The sequence below is a fragment of the Leopardus geoffroyi genome, chromosome D3 (genome assembly GCF_018350155.1).
Source record: "Leopardus geoffroyi isolate Oge1 chromosome D3, O.geoffroyi_Oge1_pat1.0, whole genome shotgun sequence".
In the NCBI taxonomy this organism is placed as follows: domain Eukaryota; kingdom Metazoa; phylum Chordata; class Mammalia; order Carnivora; family Felidae; genus Leopardus; species Leopardus geoffroyi.
In genome coordinates, this window is record NC_059339.1 from 85,341,036 (window position 1) to 85,367,314 (window position 26,279).

The window sequence follows — 26,279 nt, forward strand, 5'->3', positions numbered from 1 at the left end:
TTTTGTGGGGTGCCTGGGTGGCTCAGTTGGTTGAGCATCCAACTTCAGCTCAGGTCATGATCTCATAGTTCATGAGTTCGAGCCCCGCGTCAGGCTCTGTGTTGACAGCTCGGAGCCTGGAGCCTGCTTCGGATTCTGTGTCTCCCTCTCTCTCTGCTCCTCCTTTATTCGCGCTCTGTCTCTGTCTCTCTCAAAAATGAATAAACATAAAAAAAATTTTTAATAAAAACAAAAAAGAATGTTCAGTTTTGAACAATTCCAATATTCCTCCTTTGCTTTTTTATATTATTTTACTTTAGTTTTTCTAAGTATTAGAATCTTCGTGACCAAGAAAAATTAATTGATTTAATATATTTATACTACTGTAAGTGAATATAGTACTATAAATGACTATGTTTTAATTATATACAAAATCAAGTTTACATATCCCTTTTGTACTTTTTCCATTTATGTCACAAGAGATACAATATACTTTCTGGAACCTCTGCTATTTCTACTCACAGGTAGACAGCCTTGTGATTTCAAAATAGATTAATCATGTACGAATCATGTTTTAAGAAAAAACATAATTATGAAACTTGGGTAGGTTCATATTCACTAATAATTTTATTTCCTCATCATCCTCGGCAATCACATTCATAAAGACTTATAATTCACGGACTAAATCTGACCTGCAGTAATTTGGAGTATTCAAGGACTTACATGGGCTCCTGTGGTATTGCACTTTGAACACATTGCCATGGGTGGGTGGAGGCAGCTGGTTTCCTGTTTAAAATATTTTTGAGAACTTTTAGAAAGTTCAGTTCATTCTCAGCCCAGAGTTCCTTCAGAAAAGAATAGTTTAACATGTGCAAATATTTATATTTGAAAGATTAATTAGGAATATGTGATTAAACTCCAAAAATTGGGTTAGTTTGTTTGTGTTATAGTTTATGCAATTCTGTTATACCCAGTTCTTCCAACATGTCCCAAATAACTTGTTTTGGTTCTTTCATAACAAAAATTTGGTTCCATTTTAAAATGTGAAAACATCTTGATAATTTGCTGCAAGGGAATCTTTGGAGAAAAAAAATGATTTGCACTTGAATTTCTGAGTCAGATTTCACATGTAATCACAATGTTAAGTTCCATGAGAATAGATGTTTAAATCCATTTATTTCCTATGTACCTCCAAACGCCTGGAACAGTGTCTGTGGCACATAGGAGAGATTCAGTAAATAGCTTTTGAGGGAATGCATGAATATTCAAAGCTAAAAAGTGAAAGAATGTTTATCCTTATGCTATGTTAGCAACATGCAGAAATGAGTAGTCATTATTATATACACATGCATATAATTTTAATAAAATGATTATCAAAATACACTGTTTTACATGCATTTGCTGGTTTTGCCTTTTATTTTGCCTTTGCCTTACACAAGTCGCTGAAATGATTTTAAAACCCTAATCCTAAATTGGCTGAAAATTGAAATAAATAAATAAATAAATAAATAAATAAATAAATACAGTTTTAAATGATTAAAACTACGATTTTTAAGTCAATTAAACAAAGAGGTCATTAGACTGATGTCACTTTAGTGCTGTGGTGATCTTAGGGCAGCCAATCACAGACAGCCAGCTAGGTTTTCTCTAAGTTCTAGCCAATCAATAATTTCCTTACTTTGTTTCCGCCTTTTCTCTACAAAGGCCTCTCCCTGAGCTCCTATGGGTGGAGAACTCCTATCCACTTCTAGTTTGGCACTATTTAAATCAAGTTTTGTTCAAATCTTTAAAATGTTCAGTATGCCCCAGTTTATCGTCTTAAGCTATGGTTACCACTGCTTGCTTTTGATCCCGTGATTGTGAGTTTGTATGACAATTTTTCAGTCAAATTTAGTGACAGGGAGGTTTGTGAGAGTGTTCATCTTTGAGTAGGGTGCATTATGTAAAGGGATGTTGGTTTAAAAAAAACTAGTAGGACCAAAAATTTGGAAAGAGATAGGAAGCAATATTTTTCACATGGATTTTTTTTTTTATCTTTACCTGTTTTTTCAACAAAGGAAGTTATTTGTGTACCTCAGCGAAGAACTTTCACAAATGGACATTTGCAGAAACATGCTCAGCAGGTGGTAAATCCCTGTTCAGATGTCACTGTGTATCACACATATGACTTCCATCTGATTGAAATGAAAATGCAGCAACAATAAAAACCCAAAGAATTTTTTTTGCAATTCTTTTTTTTTAAATGTTTAATGTTTATTTATTTTTGAGAGAGAGAGACAGAGCACAAGCAGGGGAAGGGCAGAGAGAGAGGGAGACACGGAATCCAAAGCAGGCTCTAGGCTCTGAGCTGTCAGCACAGAGCTCGACGTGGGGCTCGAACTCACTAACCATGAGATCTGAGCCAAAGCCAGATGCTCAACTGGCTGAGTCACCCAGGCGCACCATTGTTTTGCAATTCTACAATGCCATTAGAAAAAAAAGTTCCCAATCTACCTTAATCCAGAAAATAAAGTCTTTATTGTTAGTGTCCTAGACTGCATAGTTTTTGAATGCCACCTGAATGCACCATATTCTCTGGGTATTGGTAAATTTAGTGATTTTTTTTTTTAAGAGAGACTCTATTTTGAAGAATTTTTTTAATTATGAAGTCTAAATATAAAGCCATACAGAGCTTCCATGGAAAATTTCAAGAAGACTAGGGCGCCTGGGCGTCTCAGTCAGTTAAGTGTCTGACTTCAGCTCAGGTCATGATCTCACAGTTTGTGGGTTCGAGCCCCACGTCGGGCTCTGTGCTGACAGCTTGGAGCCTGGAGCCTGGAGCCTGCTTCATATTCTGTGTCTCCCCCTTCACCTGCTCCTCCCCAGCTCATACTCTGTCTCTCTCAAAAATATGTAAACATTAAAAAAAGAGAGAGAAAACTTCAAGAAAACCATTTCCTTGCTGTATTTATACAATGCAAACTTGAAGAAAGTAAGCGATTTAGGCAGGCAAACTCTTCTTTTGAAGAAAGGGCTTTGAAAGGGATAGCCAAGGTGATTGAGTGAAAGGCAGGATGCTTTCTGGAATGTCAGAACATGCGAGACAGCAGGGCTGACTTGGTGTTCCATGAAGCACGAAGGACAGCAGGCTGACTCTCCTATGTAACGAGAAAAGCTAAGTTAAGAGAGTCAATGCCTGCAGGTAGAGGAGACATATAGTAGACTGACTTTGGATTTAACGCACTGAGTATGTTCACTTAAATGAGAAGATGATTTGGTCACCAAATGTGGTTATCTTCTAAGTTATCCATATGGGAAATATATAAGATGTTCCTACTGACACAGAATGAGAGAACTCCCCTGAGGTATAAGCATAAATATACTTTGAGTGTTAGATTTTCATTATTGCACAGTCAGTGCTTAATGTTTTATTGTTAAACACTTTGTTGTTGAAAGTAGGGGGACTGCAAGAGGTGTAAGTCATGGTTGAGTTTACAGAAAAGAAAATCAGCTTTTCATGTTTCCATTAGGAAGTTTCAGTATGTTAATGGGAAAATATATTTGAATAACTTTATTTAAAAGGATCCAAACTCTGCATTACATTAATATGTCAAGTCGTGTTTGTTCTACTTTATGAAAAGTGTTAAGTTAAAAAAATGCATTTTGTGACAAATTTAAATGTTAACCAAAGCATTTATTTCAGAAGAAATTTCCCTTTTAAGTCCTCTGAGCTTTATAATGATTTAGAATTGTGGCTCTATGTGATCACTTGATTATGGAAGTTCTAATGCAGCAGAAAACAACTGTCATGTGGTGGTTCCGTTTAAGTAATAGAAAAGCATTTAAAAAAAACATAATAATGAGTTTGAGTAGCTGCTCCTTATGTTAGCATGTCATAAATTATGTCTTTTACATGTTTAGTATTAATTGAGAAGGTTGATATTTTGCATAAATCAAGAGGAAGAAAAAGAAACCAAGGATTTAATGATTATTTAAGAATTATCTATTTTTAAAATACAAAGCATACGTATTTTAGTTCAAGTTGGAACTTCTACATTTTTTTGTGGGAGAAATATTCCTGCCAAAGAGTGAATATATAGGAATAAAGTATTGACACCCAAAGGAAGTTGAATTATTTTGGTAATCCAAGACTAAAAGCTTGGCTACAGTGGGAAGTGAGATCTCCAGGTGTCCAAGCACAGGAGACTTGGAGATGCTGAAATGGAAAGGCGAGGAAGGGAGCCCAGCAGGTAAGACTGATGTAAGGATTTTGAACTTAATCCTGAGAATAATGGGAAAACAAATTGAAGGGTTTCAGCAAATATTAAATAATCAAATGAAAAATATATCTCTGCAGTTGTTGAGTGGCAAACAGTATTGGAAGGAAGGACTTTGGGGCTCCTGAAAGAGTGGGCTGTGTTTGCACGAAGGTAGCTGAGAAGGAGAAAAGTAAACGTAGATGAAAAACCTCCCAAATGGTGAAATGAACAGGACTTGGTAATTGACCGGAAATAGGGGATGATGAAGAATGATCAGTAAGGGAAATCTAAAGTTTTGGCATACACAAACTGAGAGAATAGTGGTGACTTTGATTAATGAGGGAAAAAAATGGCGGAAAGCCAGTTAACCTTCCATAGAGTAAGAAATGTAAGAGCCTTCCCTAAACTCCCTGAAGCAGCAAAATTCACGCTATTTCCACATAAACACAAACACACACAGCAAATGCTCTTTTCACTTCCAACAGGCCTGAGGATTCCACATGAATAAAATAAGACTAATTTGTTAAGGCCCAATGGACATGCATAAACATAATTGCATACATATGCATTTTGGCAGTTGTAAACTCTATTTTAATTGAATGCTTCAATTAGTTTCCTCTAGATTCATTAATTGAGTATCTTCTATATTCTAGTTCCCTCTAGGTTCATTAAATGAGTATCTTCTTTATTCTAGACATTGAGAAAACAAAGATAAATAAAAGGCAAGTTGCAGAAGTTTGTGGAAGCTCATAGACTGATTGTGGAAATGGATGTATTAAAATTACTGTGCGATTTCATAAATCCAGAGTAAAATAATTAACCAGAGCATGGGGCCACAGATAAAAAAGGAATGAACTGACCAGGGAACTTAGTGTAGATCCATTACTTTTCTCATTATTAGTCATTCTTTCTCTTTCCCTACCTTTACATGCGCAAACAACACTACACACACACACACACACACACACACACACACACACACACACACACATATTAACAAATTGAACTCTATTTGGGTTTTCAAGTAGTTTCTACACAAACATCTTTTTATAGGCACAAGATCTATTCTTTTTATCTAGACCGCATAGCTCATATATAATAAGTGTAGGCTAAGAGTTGATGACAGGACCAGAGTAGAATAATAGAACAGCCTGCTTTTCATGTATGTGAGCCCTTTATTTGTGAATTGTGCATCCTATTTGGAGAGGAACCAAGGAAACGTCAGTTTGGATTGTTTATTTCAGTTTATCATTTCATCGTTCCCATGGCTTCAGATAATTTGGAAGTGGGATTGTTTACATTCCTAGAAATTCTTCTTTGTTTTATCTTTAAGTGTTTTGCTTTCTAAATCTTATTAATCTCACTTTTTCTTGATTTCATTGTAGCAGATGATTTTATTACCCAAACAAGGGATAGAAAATATAATAAATTGTTTAAAGAGCTGATTCTCATGATAACATCTTCTACCTTCACTAGTCATAAGAAATGTGTGAACATTGATTTTATACTCTTTATTTTTGTTTTAGCCACAAATTCATGATATGCAGAAAGGGAATCTTATGTAGTAAAAAAGAAGCATAAGAGAATATTTACCATTTGTTGAATATCAACATTGTGCCCAGATCTTTTATGTACTGTAGCAAACATGCTCCAAGCAAACTGATAGGTATTATCACTCCATGTTTATTATCAAAACTAGTGGGGAAAAAGTTGACTTCTCCAAGGTCTCACACACGGTCACAGGTTACATCAAGTCCCTTTGCAGTGTACCCTTCTTCCTATTTTGTTCTCACTTTTCGGAGTAACAAAAGAAATTGCAGACATTTTCTTTGAGAGTTAGCTATTATAAAGTCAGGAACAATGGCCAACGGCAGCCTTAAATAGTAAAAAGATCAGTTTGCCTAACGTTAAAGTATAACTAAATGGGAAAGAAAATGTTTTTGTATTCAAGTTAACTTCTGTTATGATTAACAATATGTGCTTGCCTGCCCTGTTACTTCACATTATGGTAGTGTATTCAAGCCAGAACAGTCCCGAGGTAATCAGAACACTTACTTATTCACTGTTAAAAAAAAAAACTTCAATTTTTTTAACTTGTTGGGACAGTCTGCTGTTTTACAATGTTACATGTGTTTTTTTAGTTTCATTTTTTATTACTTTCATGAAATGCTTAAATTACATTTGATTATATTTGTCTGAGAACTCTTTTGACTTGCATTTGTATAGATTATCTTAAAGCATAGAAGAACTTTGAATATGGGTTTGTTTTTTAGATTTTAAGCAACAAAACTCAGTAGGAGACTTGGGACTCTGAGGTCAGATCTTTTACGCTGCCAAAGATGGTTAGAAATTTAAAAGTAGATCTGGCTTTCGTAAACATAATGAAGCAAGCGGAATTGAGCATTTGAATTCAGTCATCTTCCAAACTATCAAGTTACTTTCATTCTTCCATTTTCCATTTTAATTTAAGCTTTTGAACAGCAAAATAATTATCTTGATTTTGTTTTTGTCGGTGCGAAATTTTTGAAAATGGAAATATGTTCAGAGAAGGTGGAAGAAGTAGTTGGCTTTGTCCCCTGCCCCTCCCACTACAATTTGTGTTAATACTTGTTATCTTGGGGCGCCTGGGTGGCTCAGTCGGTTAGGCGTCCGACTTCAGCCAGGTCACGATCTCGCGGTCCGTGAGTTCGAGCCCCGCATCAGGCTCTGGGCTGATGGCTCAGAGCCTGGAGCCTGTTTCCGATTCTGTGTCTCCCTCTCTCTCTGCCCCTCCCCCGTTCATGCTCTGTCTCTCTCTGTCCCAAAAATGAATAAACGTTGAAAAAAAAAATTAAAAAAAAAATACTTGTTATCTTGAAGCAAGCTTGGGTAATCTTGGCTATCTGTTGAAGTGAAACGTTTTTATAAATGCAAGAAAGATAACTGTGAATGGAGACATTATCAAGTATTTTTTGATCTGTGTGTGTGTGTGTGTGTGCATGTGTGTGTGCGTGTGTGTGTGTGTTTAAGGGAAACAGGACAATCGACTATTTTGTCATAAGACTTTTTAAGGGCTTTGCAAACCATTTGGGGAGACTCATGCCTTCACTTCCATTAAGGGGAGGTATACTTGATAATGAAATTGTGATAATCTGAACATAATCGTTCTAATGAGCATTAATTTCATATAACAAGGTAACATCTGGAGAATTTAATCTCAGTGATTGGATAACTAAAGTGTGAATCAACCAGAACATTATGTTATGTTTCTTTGCATTAAAGAGACATGATTTGGGGGGGGGGGGAACAAAAATTTTAATTGTAAATTATATGTACAGGTTTCATCAAGCTTTTTGTTGAAATTAAACCCAGTGAATTTATGGGGAGTTTTTTGTATTTTATGTTCATTCAAAGTCTGCATGATAAAACTGTTTCAGTACTGGGAATCATTTAGTGTAAGCAAGGTATTGTCCTTTCAGGGAACGTATTTCCTTTCAAGCAGAGCTGACTGATCTACAATTTGCTGACAACGTTGACCAGTCCTGTTACCATGTTCTTTTCCCCCTCGTGTGACCAAAAAATTCTTGCTCGCACATTTCCTTGGCCGCAAGCAGAGGGACACGTTCCCTCTCCTATGCTGCCTCTGAGCTCTGTGCTCCCATTAAAATGCACGCTACTATATAGTGTGATAATATTCTCTTTATCATGTCTATTCTCCTGCCTCATCTGAAAGCTGCTTAATGGGTAGAAATCTGGGTAGATACAGTATTTGTAAAGATGGAGCCTGGCAACTGGCTGCTTTCGGATTATCCCAATGAGGCTCGATGTGGATGGCTTCGTGTAAAGTGAACAAACTGTAAACACATGGTGCTCAATGAATTTTTAAAAAGAACACGCCCATGTGCCCACCCCCAGATCAAATAATAGAACCGTTAGCATTCTAGAAGCCTCCCTCCTTCTCACCAAAGGTAAACGCTGTCTCTAGAAATAGGTAAGTCTCTGTCATAAGGAGTAGCGTTGCCTGTTTCTGAACTTGTTAGAAATAGGATGATGCGAAAGGTATCATTTCATACCAGCTTCTTTCTCTTATTCTGTCTGTGAGCCGCATGTCTCACTAGTGCCAGTGCATCCATTTTTATCGTCCTATAGTTTCTATCACAAGACTATAATGAAGTTGATGTGTCCATTTTTAGTTTATGAAAATGGACAGATTTAGTTTTGAGCTATTTGGAAAAATGCTACCATGAAACTTCTTACGGCTAGTGGTTTTACATTGTAGTTTTAATTTGCACTCCCTTGATAACTAGGGACGTAAGGTAAGAACATTTCATTTGTTTAGTAACTATTTGAATATCACCTTTCACGAAGTACATTTAAAAATTTCTAGCATGGGAGCATCTGGGTGGCTCAGTCGGTTGAGTCTGGCTCTTGATTTCAGCCCAACTCATGATTTCATAGTTCGTGGGTTCAAACCCCATGTCAGGCTCTGCATTCTTAGCGCAGAGATTCTATCTCCCTTTCTCTGTGCCCCTCCCCTGCTGGCTCATGCGCTCTCTCTCTCAATAAATAACCTTAAAAAAAACTTCTAGTATGATTAAAAAAGACATGTTAACTCTTTAAAATTTCTGATAATTCTTTATGCTTTCTACATATGAATCCTCGGTGGGTATACATGTGGCCGAGACCTCCCATGCAATTGTTTGCATTTTCATTCTAGTAACAATATCTTCTCACAAACAGAAATTCTTACTTTTAATAAAATTCAGTTGATAAACATTTACCCTAATGCTTGCCGTCCTATTTGCTGACTACACGGTAATGAGAGATTTTTCTTAGCTAACTTTTATTAGGAGCTTTATTGTCCTTTCGTAGAGATTTAGGTCAGTTCACTATTCGGAAGTGATCTTTTTATATGGTATGATATAGCAGTTAGTTCCATATGGATATGTGGTTGAGTAGCACCTTTTGTTGAAAAAAAGGCAAAATAATTTCACGTACTGAACTGTCGTAAATCAGGTACCACTGAGGTGTGGGTCTGTATTTGGAAATCTGTTCTCTTACATTAGTCTATTTCCCTCCTTCTGCCAAAACTTCATCGTCTTAATTACTGTAGCTTTATATTGTTTTCAGATCCAGTTGTATAATTCCTCTTTTTTCTTCTTTAACATTTTCTTGGCATTTTTGGCTCTTGGCACTTACCATAAATGTTAGAATCAACTTGTCAGTTTCCACAGAATAAACTTTCTCAGGTTTTAGCTGGAATTACATTGAAGCTATAGGTCGATTTGGGTAAAAATGGCATCTTTACAGTCTTGAGCTTTCCAATCCATAACCATGATATATGCCTTCATTTATTTAGATACTCTTTAGTTTCTTTCAATAATGTATCATAGTTTTTAGAACATATGTTTACCCATCTCCTGTGATATCCCTAAGCTATTTTGATATATTTAATGCTATTATAAAATGGTATTGTTATAAAACATTTTATATTTGATATGTATTTGTTTCTAGAACATATACATACACCTGACTGTGTATATCCAGTAACCTTACTAACTTCACTTATTAGTTCTAATAGTTGGTGAATTGATTTGAATTTTGACTTATATAACCATGTTACAGGATAGTCTTATTCCTTCCTTTCTATTCTTATTTACTTTAATTTTCTTTTCACTAGCTGTACAATACTAAGAAATAATAGTATTAGCAGGTACTCCTTTCATATTTTTGATTTTGGGGGAAAAACATCCAATAATCAACTTCTTTGTGATATATTAATTTTTTTTAATCACTACATTTTTCTTGCTGATGTTTTCATTCATGTTTTTATATCCATGTTAGTGGGAGACATTTGTCATAAAGTTCTTGTCAGGTCTTAGTATTAGGGTTGTTTTGACTTCATGAAATTAGTTGGGCTGTGTTCACTCATTTTCTTTTACGTAAAGTGTGGAAAATTGGTATCATTTCCAGATATGAAAATATTATCTTTACAAACTCTTTATAAATAATCTTTGCTAGATTCTAAACACTTTTCTCTTAAATACCTCTCATTCATTTAATCTTTCATTCAACAACAAATATTTACTTAATGTTTACTTTACCCCCCACACTGTCCCAGCCCCTGGGGATGGAATGGTGAGCAAACACAAACAAGGTCCTTACTCGCACTGAGCTCACAGCTTAGTCAGTGGGAAATATAGAGAGTAATCAAATAATTTTAAAATAGGGACCAAACCATGTTAAACATTTTTGAAGAAAGGGGAGCAGTCTTCAGAATTCACAGCAGGTGGAGGCTTATGGAGGCTTCCTGAGGAAGCTAACAGTCAGAAATAGATAGGCAACAAATTTACCTTCTCTTATTTGAATGGACATCTAACTCATATGGCTGGAATGCTGTGAGTGAGGACAGTTGTCCAGTGTGGTTTATTTTTCATGTTGTGTAGCAGATCTCCTAAAGTCAAGGAGCTTGGTAATCCAGAAGCAAAGTAATGTCCTTCACACTAAATGAAAATCTGGCACAAAAGCTGCATATCTAGGTCAAGAAAAGAAAACACAATAAATAAGCCTCACTGCGCTCTTAATACCAATGACTAAAATAAATACTTGCTGCTTTTCTTAAATTCAGTGCAGTGACTTTTCTTATCCTTTTTTCGTTTGCAAATATATTAAAGTTTGCATTTTCTAGGTTGTATTTTATATACTTGTTTCTGTCTTTAATCTCATAAATATAATATTTATATTTAAATTAACTGCTATTACATTGGAAGCTAGTTAATGCAAAAGGAAGCCATGCCAAAATGCAGCAAGATGATATGCATAATATGTTGCAAAGTTCTTTTAAATTTTTTTTTTCTAGGGAAAAATCAGTAGTATTTAATTAGTAAATAAAACAAGTTACTTAAAATTTAGAACTACCAAAGAACATAATTATCTAATGTAATTTTAAGTAAAAGTATTTTAAGTAAAAATAAAATAAGCTATCTAAAAATAATTCCAAAATTCCCTTAGGAGATAACTGTCAAAGAGTTGCAAGATTTGCATTATTCTATTTGGAACATAGCAAATTTGGAGCTTTCACTAAATATGCTGTCAAGTTTCACTTTAAGCTAGTGACTTGTAAAACTATAGACTTGTAGCCCATTCTGAATATCACAGGAATTGCTTTGGAAGTTTTCTAACAACAGTGGAGTTTTTTATTGTTTAGAACAGAAATTTTACATTTGCAAGTGCATTAACGTTTACCATATCAAATTGGTATTTTGGTTTGAAATAGGGAATTTTATTTTTTTATTTAAAAAAATTTTAAGGTTTATTCATTTTTGAGACAGAGAGAGAGAGAGAGAGAGAGAGAGAGAGAGACATAGCATGAGCAGGGGAGCGGCAGAGAGAGAGGGAGACACAGAATCTGTGTCCAGGCTCTGAGCTGTCAGCACAGAGTCTGACATGAGGCTTGAACCCAGGAACTGTAAGATCATGACCTGCACCAAAGTCGGATGCCCAACCGACTGAGCCCCCAGGTGCCCTGAAATAGGGAATTTTAAAGCTTTGATTTTTAATTATATTCCTGAAATATATTTCACTGAAAAAACAACAGCCAGAAAAATGAAAATATTGAAACGTGCACATCATCACTTGAATAATATAGAAGAGCCAGACTAAAGTGGTATTATAAATAGGTGGAAATCTTTTCTGTTAGGCCAGAGAGTCTGTGTAATCACAATTAATAAAAATTATTTATAATAATTAAATATTTACAACAGATTTTTGCTGAAGAATTCGTCTATCGTACATATACACATTTTTATACATCTACATATTCCCTCAGAAGAAATAGAAAATAAGGAGGCATAGAGAGATAAATACAATAAAATATACCACTTGGATTATGGTGAAGAGTAAAAACACTGATACATGTTAAATGCTTAAGAAAATATTTGATAATTTCTCTCACTCTTTCTCTGTCTCCAGACGTCATTGTAGATGCTGAGCTGTTCAGTTTATGATCATTTGATTTGTAGAAATTATTCTTATCTTGAGAAAGATAAATATTACAAAATATATTAGTTGATAAGCACTTAAAAACAAGTTATCTTCAAATTAATTTTGATAAACTTCAAGATTTTAATGTCCTTTATGTGTTCAAAATATGCACTACTAAAGTTAAATAAGGTGTTGTTTGCATGGACAGCCTTCCTCATACTACTGTACTTTGCATTCAAAAATGGGAAAGAAAAAAATCTAAATCAGTGGTAGAGACCTCATTTTTCTGAAAGCAAAACAATACGTTGATTTAATTATAAAAACTCATTTTAATAAATAAATTTATCAGAAGGTCAAAATGTGCAAATGAGCATGCCCAGTTTTACATATCGCACAAGAAAAATCGTACACATTGCATTAAATGTGCGTCTCATGTTGCTACCTCACATCTTTGGTAATTATACGTAGTCACGTGCTCTTGAGAAACATTTTAGGAAAGTGAATCTGCACACTATTCGCATTTTCTGATTTTAAGTTTTTAAAGGCATTGTTGGATGCCAGTTTATATTTCCTGGTATTATTACCTCTCAAAGGGCCAACATAGTAATGAAAACCCAGAATATTTCTCCCTTGTTGGTTTTTGATTTCCCAACTATCAGCAGAGACACATTTTGTGTGTGTGTGAAAGCTGCAGTCTTTTAGCTATTTTAAAGTAATTTGTAAAGAAACTTTTCTCTGCTGGGGCATCTGAGTGGCTCAGTTGGTTAAGTGTCCACCTTCAGTTCAGGTGAAGATCTCACAGTTTGTGGATTCGAGCCCCATGTCGGGCTCTGTGCTGACAGCTCAGAGCCTGAAGCCTGGTTTGGATTCTCTGTCTCTGTCTCTCTCTGCCCCTCCCCCACTCACACTCTGTCTCCCTCAAAAATAAATAAAACATTAAAAATATATGGGGCGCCTGGGTGGCTCAATCAGTTGAGCCTCCAATTTCGTCTCAGTTCATAATCTCATGGTTGGTGAGTTCGAGCCCCGTGTCAGGCTCTATGCTGACAGCTCAGAGCCTGGAGCCTGCTTCAGATTCTGTGTCCCCCTCTCTCCCCGCCCCACCCTTGCTTGTGCTCTGTCTCTCTGTGTCTTTCAAAAATGAATTAATGTAAAAAAAATTAAAAAAATATATATATATACATATATATATATGTATATATATATATATATATATATATATATATATATATATATATATAAATTGCCACTTTTCTCTGTTGTCAAACTAATATCGGAATTTTAGAGGAATGACTAATGACCAGAAGCTGTCTATAGACTGTACAGTTGAATTTGGATTTCAATTGGCTTAAATATAATAAACAAAAACAATGAAATGTAATTATGTTCATTGGTGGCTGTCACCCTGATTACACATCTCATTTGCTTGGTTTGTGATGACTTTCTTCCTTTTTGGATTGGTTACCTAATATTCTTCCTATAAACTGATGGCATGGGTAGCTGTCTCTTGTGATAGCTCTTAAAAAGACTGGTCAGTTTTACCTTATGTTTACACATCTACTTTAACCAAGAGAATATACTATTTCTCACATTTGATTACTTGAATATATCTTTATAGCAATATATTTTTAGTGCCATGGACTCTCTACATTTTAAGATTATCTGAAGGTACATTATAAAATTGATTTACTTTAATCCTATGATTGGCATTTGAATTGAGATTTACTGTTTCCTGTTCCCTCATTTTATATCATTTAACTTTCCAATTGGGCCTGACTTCAACCGGCAAATTTTAACATTTTTTTTCTTAAGTACTTACATTTTTGTGTGAGGTTGGAACAAATTGCGATAAGTGACAATGATAATTGGTCATTTGAGGAAGTTTTTTTTATAGTCATATATTGCCTTTCTGTATCGCTGTGTTAACAAATTATACCAAAATTTGGTAGCTTAAAACATTATTGTCTCACAGTTTCTGTGGGTTAGGAATGCAGGTGGGGGCTTAGTTGGGTCTCTGAAAGGGCTGCAATTAAAGTGTCAGCCAGTGCTGCACTGGTCCCCCGGTTCAACTTGGGGTGGGTCTGCTTCTAAGCATCTTTGGAATGTTGTGGGCAGGATTTAATTTTTCATAAGCTGTTAGCCAGTTTCTTGCCCCAGTTCCTAAGGCTCTCCACAGGAAAGCTTATGACATGGCTCTTGGCTTCATCAGAGTGACCACAAGAGAGGCAGTAGAGAGAGTGCTGGCAAAATCATCCTTTTTTATAACCTAACTTCAGAAGTGACATCTGTCACTTGTGCAACATTATATTCATTAGAAGCAGGTCACTAAGGCCAGCCCCAGTGAATGGGAGGGAATTACGCAAGGTTGTGACTACTAAAAGGTGGGGATAGCTGGGAGACGTTGTAGACATATGCCCACTATACTCTCTTTTTATCATATTCATAATAATAATAATAATAATAATATAAAAACTTGATATGTACACTGGGAGGAAACATTTTGAACCATTTTCCTTTACCATTTTATCCTTTACCATTTTTTTCCAATTTCCTGAGGCTAAAATCTGAAACCATAGAACAAGCCATAGTTCTGTGGTTTGAAGTCATAAACATAATCTTATTTTTTATTGGAATTTAATTTTTATTGGCAACACCTGACTCATTACATTAATTGTTACATAGCTGCTACCTTTATTTGAAATTTGAGGATGAGTTAAAATGAAAAAATTCTATGCTATAATTTTCATATTACTTAATAACCAACACTGAATTCCTAATATAGAATGTCAACAACTTGGAACACCATCTCGAATGGCATTGAATTTTTCACCTGAATCCATGAAACCCACAAAGATGTGGCACATTTGCAAATGCTCAGAAAAAAAGAAAAACTGAAAACCACATACCTAGTGAAACCATTCTTTAGGAAAGAAAAGGAAATAAAGTTATCACATGAAGGAAAACTAAAAACTGTCATTCACAGACCTACCCTTAAAGGAAGTTCTTCAAAGAGAGGTAAAATGTTAGAAGAAGGAATATTGGGACATCAGAACACAAGAACAAACAATCAAATGCCAGAAATATGATTACATATAATAGAATATCTTTCCCATAAGCTTTATAAATCATACTTGATGATTGAAAGAATGACAGAGCTATCTTATACTGAAGAAAGTGATTTTTAAGAATGGAGGAGATAGGAAGGGCCTCAAAGGAAGTAAGTTTTCCTCATTTCACTCAAAGTGGTAAAATACTGATTTTAATTGACCATGATGTCATATCCATATGTTTTAAATCCCCGAGCAACCAGTATAAAAACTGTACAAAGTGATACGCTCAAAAACATTCTAAACGTATCAAGTGAACAATATCTTTAAAAATGTTCAAGTGCTCCACATGAAAGAAAAAAAATAGAGGGAAAGAAACAGGAATGAAATAAGGAAAACAAAAAAACACATAATAAAATGGCTGACATAAACTCTAGCATATCAATAATTTCCTTAAATGTAAATAGCATAAATTCATTGATTAAAAGACAGAGATTAGTAGTGTGGATAAAACAACAGACAAAACAAACAAAAACTATGAGCAAAGTATATGGTTTTAAAAAAACTCATTTCAAATTCCATGTTATATGTAAGTTGAATTTTAAAAAGGGAAAAGTACACCATGCAAAACCTGTTAAAAAAAAAAAAAAAAGCTAGAGTGGCTACATTAGTATCAGAGAACTTAGAGTAAAACCAAACAAAAACACCACAGATCTACAGATAAAAAGAGAAATTTCTTTTTCAAAAAATTTTTAATGCTTATTTATTTTGGAGATACAGAGACAGAGCATGAGTGGGGGGGGGGCAGAGAGAGAGAGAAAGAGAGTGGGGGGGGATCCAAAGCAGACTCCACACTCTGAGCTGTCAGCACTGACCCCAACGCGGGGCTCAAACCCATGAACTGCGAGATCATGACCTGAGCTAACGCTTTACAGACTGACCCACCCAGGCACCCTTCAAGAGAGAAATTTCATAATGATAAAAGGATCAATCCACAAAGAACACATAATAATCCTACATGAGTATAGCAAAGCAACACAGTTTTTAAATGCATAAAGCAAAACCTGATAGAGCTGAAAGGTGAAAGTATAGTTGGGGACTTCAACAACCCCTCTCAGCAACTGATAAATCAACTAATGAATCTAGGAAACAAGACCAAAAATCAGTGGAGATTTAGGAGATCTGAATAACACAATCAACCAAATTGATCTAATTGTTGTATATCGAACCTTCCACCTGCAAACTGTTCAATACACATATTTTCAAGTGCCATTGAATATTCACCAAGATAAACCATGTCCTAGGCCAAAACTAACCTGCAATACCTAAATAGTTGAAATCATGCAGAGAATGTTCTCTTACCATACTGGAATCAACCAGAAATCAACAATAGAAATATTGGTAAAGAAATAGAAATTAAATAGCACATGTCAAAATATTCCCTGAGTCAGTGAGGAATTCTCAAAGGAAATAAAATTATGCATAACTGTTTGAAATGAAAATATAGCATATCAAATATTTAGATACCTGAAGTAATGCAGAAAAGGAAACTTGTAGCGCTCAATCTTCATGAGAAACAAGAAAGCATTTGAAAATAATAATATAAACTTCTTCAAGAAATTAGAAAAAGAAGACAAAGTATACCCAAATAGAAGAGAAGGAGGGAAATAATAAATGTTAAGAGCAGAAATCAATGAAATTGAAAACAGGAAAACAAAAAATAAATAAATAAATAAAAAACCTGATTGTTCAAAAAAGCAATAGTTAATAAGCATCTACCAATATTGACAAAAAGAGAAAGAGAGTAGAAATAAATCACCAATATCAGGATTGTAATAGAGAATATCACTAAAAATCCTGCAGCCACTAAAAGGGAAATAGGTGAATATCATGAACACCTTTATGATCGTAAATTAACAGCCTAGAAGAAATGGACCAATTCCTTGAAACCATAAACTATCAACACTCAACTAAGATGAAACAGATACTAGTTAAATCATATTATAAACATTAAAGAAATTTAAATTTATTTATTAAAAATTTTTTTTTAATGTTTATTGATTTTTGAGACAGAGACAGAGCATGCACGGGGGAGGGTCAGAGAGAGAGGGAGACACAGAATTCAAAGCAGGCTCCAGGCTCTGAGCTGTCAGCACAGAGCCGGACGTGGGGCTCGAACTCATGGACCGTGAGATCATGACCTGAGCCAAAGTTGGAAGCTCAACCGACTGAGCCACCCGGGTGCCCCAAGAAATTTAAATTTGTAATTAAAAGTTTTACAAAAATGAAATTGCCAGGCCTATCTGGTTTCACTGGAGAATTCTACTTGTTTTAATCTTTTCAGGCTTCTGTAAAAAAATGCCACAGAATGGGTAACATATATAATGGAAATTTATGTCTCACAGGTCTAGAGTCTGGAAAGTTCATGAACAGAGTGCCAGTGTGGTCACATTTTGGTGAGCCCCTTCTCCCTGGTTCATAGCTGGTACCTTCTCACTATGTCATCATATGTCAAAGGGGCAAGCAAGCTATCTCGGGCCTCTTTTATAAAGTCACTAATCCCACTCATGAGGGCTCCATCCTCATGACCAAAGTCCCTTGCAGAGGCTCCACTTCCTAATAACACCACATCAGGCATTAGGATTTCAACATATGATATTGGCATTGTGGGGGGTGGGGGGGGATGGGTCACAAACATTCAGACCATAGCAGTACCAAATATTTAAAGTATTAACACCAATTTTACCCATACACTTCCTGAAAATTAAAGAGGGAATATTTTCCAATTTATTTTATGAGGCTGTTATTATTAGACAAAGACAGTACAAAAAAAGAAAATTGAAGACCAGTATCTTGCATGAACTTATGTAAAAATCCTCAACAAAATCTTAGCATAACATATTCAAAATGTAAACAAATAATTATACACCATGATCAAGAGGAATTTATATTAGGTATGCGGGGCTGGTTCAACATTTGAAAATCAACCAATGTAATCTCTACCAACAATCTAAAGAATAAAAGTCATTTAATCATATGAATTGATACAGAAAAAGCATTTGGTACAATTTGACCCTCATTCATGTAAAAACTCTCACCAGTCTAGAAGTGGAGAAGAATGTCCCAACTTGCAAAAAAGCATCTAGAAAAAAAATGTGTACTTATCATCATACTTAATATTGAAATACAGTGTGCTTTTCCTCTAACATTGGGAACATAGCAAGTATGTCTGCTTTCACCACTCCTTTTTTTTTTTTAAAGATTTGTTTTATTTTGAGAGAGAGAGAGATAGAGAGAGAGAGAGAGAAAACACACACAAGCAGGGAAGAGGGGTAGAGGGAAAGAGAGAATCTCAAGCAGGCTCCATGCTCAGCACAGAGCCTGACATGGGGCTCGATCCCATGACCCTGGGAACATGACCTGAGCTGAAGTCAAGAACTGGATGCTCAACCAACTGAACCACCCAGGCACCCTGCTTTCACCATGCTTACTTAACAGTGCTGGAGGTGCTAGCCATAGCCATATTTCAAGAAAAATAAATAACGGGCATTTAGATCAACAAGGAAGTTACAAAACTATCCCCATTTACAGATGATATGAATATCTACATAGAAAAATCCCAAGAAATCTTCAAACAAAACAAAACTCCTAGAATTGATGAGTTCAGCAAGGTTGCAGGATATGAGAGCATCTCACACACAAAAATCAATTATGGGACGCCTGGTTGGTTCAGTCACTTAAGCGTCTGACTCTTGATTTTGGCTCAGGTCATGATCTTGTGTTTCATGAGTTCAAGCCCCACATCAGGCTCCACCCTAACAGTGCAGAGCCTGCGTGGGATTCTCTTCCTCCCTCTCTCTGCCTCTCCCCCGCTTGTTCTCTCTGTCTCTCTTGAATAAACTTAAAAAAATGTTTAAAAAGTCAATTATATTTCTATACACTAACATAAGCATGTAAAAAATATTAAAAACAATATTCTTTATAATCACTCCAAAGAAAATGCAACTTAATAATTCCTGCACAGGCCTGTATGCTGCTAATTGCAAAATGCTGATGGAAGAATTCAAAGAAGATCTACATAGGGGAGGCTTACTGTGTTCGTGGTAAATACACTATACCTACCCAAATTGACATATGGGTTTCATTCAATTCCTGTCAAAACCATAATAAGTTATTTGTCTATGCACACAGATGAGATGATTCTAAAATTGGTAGAGAAATGCTAGCATAGCTAAAGCAATCTTGACAAAGAATAAGGTAGGAGGAATTGCCACACCAGATAATAAGTCTTACATACAATAATCAAGATACTGTGATACTTACAGAAGGGTTGTGATAGCACATAGATCAATGGAACGGAGTGGACAAGCCAGACACAGGCCTACATAAATATGCTTCTCTAATTTTTAACAAAGATACACAAATTCAATAAAGGAAGGACAGCCCATCAGCCAAAGGTGTTGGAGCAAGCAGACCTCTATAAAAAGGAACTAATCATGTCCTAAACCTTGCATGTGACGCAAAAAGAAACTCAAAATGGATCATTGACTTAACTATAAAACAACATTATACAACTTTTAGGAAAAAAAATACAGGAGAGAGTCTTTGAGATTGGGGTCTAGGTAAGGAGCTCTTAAATTGGACACCAAAGCAAAATCCATAAAGAAATAATGATGTATTGGATACTTTTTAAATTAAAAAAAGTTTGCTCTCCCATGTAAAGGGAATGGAAAGAAAAGATACATATTGAGAGAAAATATTTGCAAACTACATTTCTGACAAAAGTTTGTATCTCTATCTCTGAAAACCTGACAGTAAAAACCAAAAGTACGTTTAGAAAATGGCCAAAAGATGTGAAAAGACATTTCAACGAAAATGATATACACAGAGTATGTAAACAAGTGACAAAAGTATTCTTAGCTATCAGGGAAATGCAAATTAGAACCACAGTGAGCTATGCACTTATCAGAATGTCTGAAACAAAAAATAAAAAATTGCCAATACTCAATGCTAGAGAAGATGAGAAAGTAAATGGTATAGTTATTCTGGAAACCAGGTTGACAGTTTTTTATAAAACTGAACATGCAATTACCACAGGACCCAGTAGTTGAACTCATGGACATTTATTCCAGAGAAGTGAAAACTTATGTTCATGAAAAACATGTACACCAATGTTTATACCTGTTTATTGATAATAACCAAAAACTGAAAACAGCTCAGATGTCCTCGAACAGGTTAGCAGCTTAAAGAGACCATGCTGCATATATATACCATGGGATTCTCCTCAGCAATAAAAACAAAAATCAAAAAGCAGACTATTCATATATGCAGCAACTTAAATGATTTCCAGAGTGCTGTGCCAATCCCCAATATTGGCAATCCCCAATTGGCAAGAGCCAATCCTCAAAGATTATACAGTGAATTACTCTAATATATACATATTAGACATATATATGTATATATATATTACTCTAATATATATTATATATATATAAATATATAACATTATATATATACATATACATATGTATATATATATATATAATTTTTTTAGAAATGAGAAAATTTTAGACATGGAGACAATTTAATGGTTTCCAGGGATTAGGCCCAGGGTGAGGGAGCACAATGGATGTGGGTTCTGTCTTCACTGTGGTGGTGGATATGCAAACCTATACAGGTGATAAAATCGTATGGAACAAAATAGACAAACCAAACAAGTACAAGTTAAAATGGGAAAATCTGAATAAGGTCAGTGAGTTGTATTGATTTCAGTAACCTGATTGGGACATTGTGCTGTCATTTTGGAAGAGACTACTGTTGGGAGAAACCAGCTAAAGAGTACATGGGATGTCTTGGTATTCTTTCCTACAACTGAATGTGAATCTACAATTTTCTCAGTAATGAATTCAACTATGACCAATAAGAAACAGGTCGTAACAAGTGTTCGTCTTGCTATTGAAATGAATTAAAGCCTCCCAATGTAATTGTACCATACGAGAGAGAGAGAGAGAGAGAGAATTAATTACCTACTCATGATCGGAAAATAAAATGGTTACTGTTAATCAGACAAAAATGAAAATGTGGTCTATTCAAAGTTCTCAGTAGTAAGGCTCGAAATCCACATATCGGGGCGCCTGGGTGGCGCAGTCGGTTAAGCGTCCGACTTCAGCCAGGTCACGATCTCGGGTCCGTGAGTTCGAGCCCCGCGTCGGGCTCTGGGCTGATGGCTCAGAGCCTGGAGCCTGTTTCCGATTCTGTGTCTCCCTCTCTCTCTGCTCCTCCCCCGTTCATGCTCTGTCTCTCTCTGTCCCAAAAATAAATAAACGTTGAAAAAAAAAAAAAAAAGAAATCCACATATCTTGTGAATGTCTGAAATACTTGCACGCACACACACTCTTCAACACGTTGCTTCAACATCAGTGTTCTGCTCAGTGCTGGGCTCATAGTAAGCATTCTAGTCGACTGTTCTAATCCAAAAGAGAATTTAGGAATTAGAACAGACTTACATTTAACTTAGCGTCCTTTCAGTTCTGTGGAATTCATTCCATACATCGCAATATGTTTTCTTGTCACCACATACCTATGATGCATCATTACAGTATCTAAAATCTACATGGTCTTGCTATTAGTTATGGTCCTTCTGATGGTTTTTCCAGTTTCTTCCAACTCCGCCATTTGTTGAATATTTTGGATGCAAATATGTTTAAAATTAGGATTTAATTCAAAATCTCTATTTTGTATATTATTGGGTTGTCATTTGAGTGATTGTATATACAAATGCATGAATCTGTATATGGAAAACTGTGCTATATATATTATAAAGCAGGATAAAGAAGAAAAGTATAATCACACATATCTAGATAAAATCACTGTTAAAAGTTTACATATTTTTACTGCAATCATAATTGCTTTAAAAATTAGGCAAAAAACATTTTTATGCAACTTTTGCTCCCTTAATATTTTATCTATACTTTCATAATTGAAAATTGTTGCTATTTTATATACATTGGTAGGCAGTATTTTTAAAAATATGACTTTTTGAGGATAATACGACAGTGCATCATTTAGAAGGCAATGGACTTGAGAATAAAAGTGCCCTGATTTCCTGCTAATATTTCAATCTCCTCTGCTTCGAGGTACTCACGTACTATAAAGTACTTACTAGTCAAAACCATAATCATTTGAAAAAGATTGCTATGGGTTAGGTGAGAAAGGATAGGACAAAGCATGGGAAAATTACTGTTTTTAAATATATACCTTTCTTATTTTGTTTTTCTCTTTATTTCTCAGTTTTCCTGGATCCAGAATATGAAAACAAAAAATAAAAACCTCTCAACTATCTGATATATAGATTCATTACTACTTATTACAAAGAGCTTAGTAAAGATTGATATTTTAGAGTAGAGATATTTCAAAATAGAATAGAAGGTTCAGTTTAGTCAATATTAGAGTGAAAATCTCATGTGTCTCTGGGGGTAGTTGAATTCCCTAACTTTTCAAATGTTTTGTGTTACAGAAACCTCAAATGTATTTTGTTAAATTCTTTACCCTTAAGGTTTAGACGCAAGTGTAATTTAAAGGAAATTCCATCCATATGTTTATAATTTAATATGTTAGGCTGGTTTTTTTTTCTTTTCTTTTTATATTTGGTGTCCAAAAACTCTCTTGAGCTACTTCTTTCAGGGATCTTTTAGCAAGATTAGACCAAGTCAAGAACTGAAAATTTCAGTTTGGAATTCAACATACATCCATAATGTATAGATTCTAAGCAATACCAAGAAATTTTCTCATTTTGATTCTAAATTTCACAGAGTTGAAGATTACTCTGTGGCATTAAAGTAACATTAAGGAACATTGAAAATAATTCCAGTTAATGTTGACTGAGAGTCAATAAATTTTCTTATTCTTAAATTATACCTTATTTTGGAAGAGTATTAGTATTCTTCTTAGCAATTCTTTAAAATTTCTTTACCATTTGCTATTTAACAAGAGTGACTGTTCAATGAACTACTTTAACCGCACATTTTCATCTGCTCAACCAACCAGATCTGTCAAACAATTTCTAAATGTCTAGTCTTTAAACATAGATTGTACTTTTTTTCTATCATAGCATAAGCCATGCAGAGTAAACACACATGATTTGGATTTAAAAATACAATCTTCATACATGTTAGTGACTAGTAATGTATGGTCTATAAAGGAGCAAACATTTACTGAGAACTTGATAATCTATGCACTTTTCATTTTCTGAATCTAAAAGAGACTTTATAAGCATGTGATATGAACATCCGTAACAAAAATGAACCATAGAAATTCATATTCAGAATACATGAACGGTAACTACGATTTTGTTTGAAGTCTTTGTTTCATGAAATTTTAGTGAAAATGGATTAAACAGAAAAGTGATTTGACATGGAGGAATTGTTTTCTCCATGTACTGCTGACATTCTTAGATATACACTAAAGTTTAGCTCAGTCTGCTAAATAATAATATTAAAATAATATGCAACCCAATTAAAATATGTGTGTATACTGTGTGTGTATATTTATATGTTTGTATATAATATACACACTTGTGTGGTATGTATTTTTTTAGGTGACTTGGGGAGGCACTATAAGGGTATGAGACATTGTGTTTTTTAATTTCCTTTTTTTGAAGAAGGAATTTAATGTTTGTTCATGGTGGAAAGCTGGGCTCCAAAAGAGTATCTTGTTCTGAGGCCAAGAATGGGAGAATGGGCCTGGAGTCTTGGTACCACCACTTTCCTCTGTGTCTAGTCCTCCTGGTCTATGGACTTTTCTTTTATAATTTTATTTTTTTTAATTTACGCCCAAATTAGTTATCATATAGTGCAACAATGATTGCAGGAATAGATTCCTTAATGCCCCTTACCCATTTAGCCCATCCCCCCTCCTACAACCCCTTCAGTAACCCTCTCTTTGTTCTCCATATTTAAGTCTCTTATGTTTTGTCCCCCTCCCCGTTTTTATATTATTTGTTTCCCTTCCCTTACGTTCATCTGTTTTGCCTCTTAAAGTCCTCATGTGAGTGAAGTAATATGATATCTGTCTTTCTCTGACTTACACCGTACACAAAAACAAACTCAAAATGGATGAAAGACCCAAATGTAAGACAGGAAGCCATCAAAATCCTAGAGGAGAAAGCAGGCAAAAACCTCTTTGATCTTGGCCGCAGCACCTTCTTACTCAGCACGTCTCCGGAGGCAAGGGAAACAAAAGCAAAAATGAACTACTGGGACCTGATCAAAATAAAAATCTTCTGCACAGCGAAGGAAACAATCAGCCCAAACTAAAAGGCAACCGACAGAATGGGAGAAGATATTTGCAAACGACATATCAGATAAAGGGTTAGTATCCAAAATCTATAAAGAACTTATCAAACTCAACACCCAAAGAACAAATAATCCAGTGAAGAAATGGGCAAAAGACATGAATAGACACTTCTCCAAAGAAGATGTCCAGATGGCCAACCGACACATGAAAAATGCTCCACATCACTCATCATCAGGGAAATACAAATCAAAACCACAATGAGATGCCACCTTACACCTGTCAGAATGGCTAACATGAACAACTCAGGCAACAACAGATGTTGATGAGGATGTGGAGAAAGGATCTCTTTTGCATTCTTGGTGGGGATGCAAGCTGGTGCAGCCACTCTGGAAAACAGTATGGAGGTTCCTCAAAAAATTAAAAATGGAGTTTTCTTTTATAAGAAACACAAGAAGGTGGTATTGGCTACTAAATTCTGTAGGCTTCTGGATGATTTCATGGAGGTTGAAACTAAATTCTTCTTGACCCTTACTCTCCCTAAGTTAAGGCACAATGAGATCACACACTTTGCTGTGGTGTTTGGGTCAGGATGCTGGTGTTTATCCTGAACATTTGTAAAAGAAACAATTTGGTATGGTGGAGATAGCTCTGAATTTTTAGATGAAAGATCTGAATTAAGTCCTGTCTCTGCCACTTGTCAGCTGTTCTGACACCCATACCCACCTAATAGAATTTCCATAAGCATCATGCAAAATGTACATTAAACGTGTTTTAAAATAGATATGTTATACACATGTGAAGAGTTACTATGCTGGGAGGTTGTGCTTAAATTATATTAGCATTTTGTCCTCTTGGTTTGAACCTTCAAGGCCTTGTAAAGTTACATACTCAGAACAAGGGAACACATTTGAATCCAAAGATCTGAGGGAAGAGCATTCCACCCACAAGATCCTAAGGCAAGAATGAACATGGCCTCTTCAAAGAATGAAAGGAAGTTAGCGAGACTGGAGCAAAAAGGGTAAGGAAAGGAAGGGAGATAGGAATCAAGGTCACGGAGTAAGGCTGGTGGGGCGGATCATATGAACCAGACTGTGATTAAATGTTTTCATTTATTCTAATTGTAATAGGCATTAGTAAGTTGTGATTAGAGTTATATAACTTTTTTAAATTGTAAAAAGATTTTTTGACTGCTTCATACCAACTAGATAGAAGTATTTGTAGGCATTTCAGAAGTCGTAATGCTATAAGGGTGGTGGTTGTTTCCACAGCATAGAGACAGGGATGGTGGAATGAAATACACGGGTCTAGGAAGTAATTTGAAGGAATGAGGTAATAGAACTTGCTGACTAAATGTGGGTCAGAAAGAAACTAGGTTTTTGACTTGAGATGTTAGATGGATGCTGGTCCCATTTCCTGGGATGCTGACAATGGAAAGAAAACAAATTTGCAGTGGGCTGGGGATCGAGAGTTTAATTTTGTAATTTAAGGTTGAGGCAGAGATTCCTTTAGTGGAATCCAAGTGGACGTTCGGAGGAACTCTGTGAGCCTGGAGCTCAGGGGAGGTGAAAAAACTGGAGATAAGAACTTGACATTCAACAGCAAAGACATTCTGTTTCGTATTTTTAAGCTTTGGACTCTGTAATAGAGGGGAGTGGTAAGGAGAGACAAAAGAGGCCTAGAAGGAAGAGGTAACAGAATAATGAAAAGAGTGTGGTAATTAAGGGGGGGGGGGGAAGACAGATGTGTTTAAAGAGCAAGG

At 35.4% G+C, this 26,279-nt stretch overlaps 1 protein-coding gene across 4 annotated transcripts in view; it reads left to right on the forward strand.

Annotated features, from left to right (window-relative positions):
- The window catches only part of CCDC102B (coiled-coil domain containing 102B), a 202,801-nt gene that overhangs the window by 73,315 nt on the left and 103,207 nt on the right, over window positions 1-26,279 (forward strand). The window lies entirely within an intron of this gene.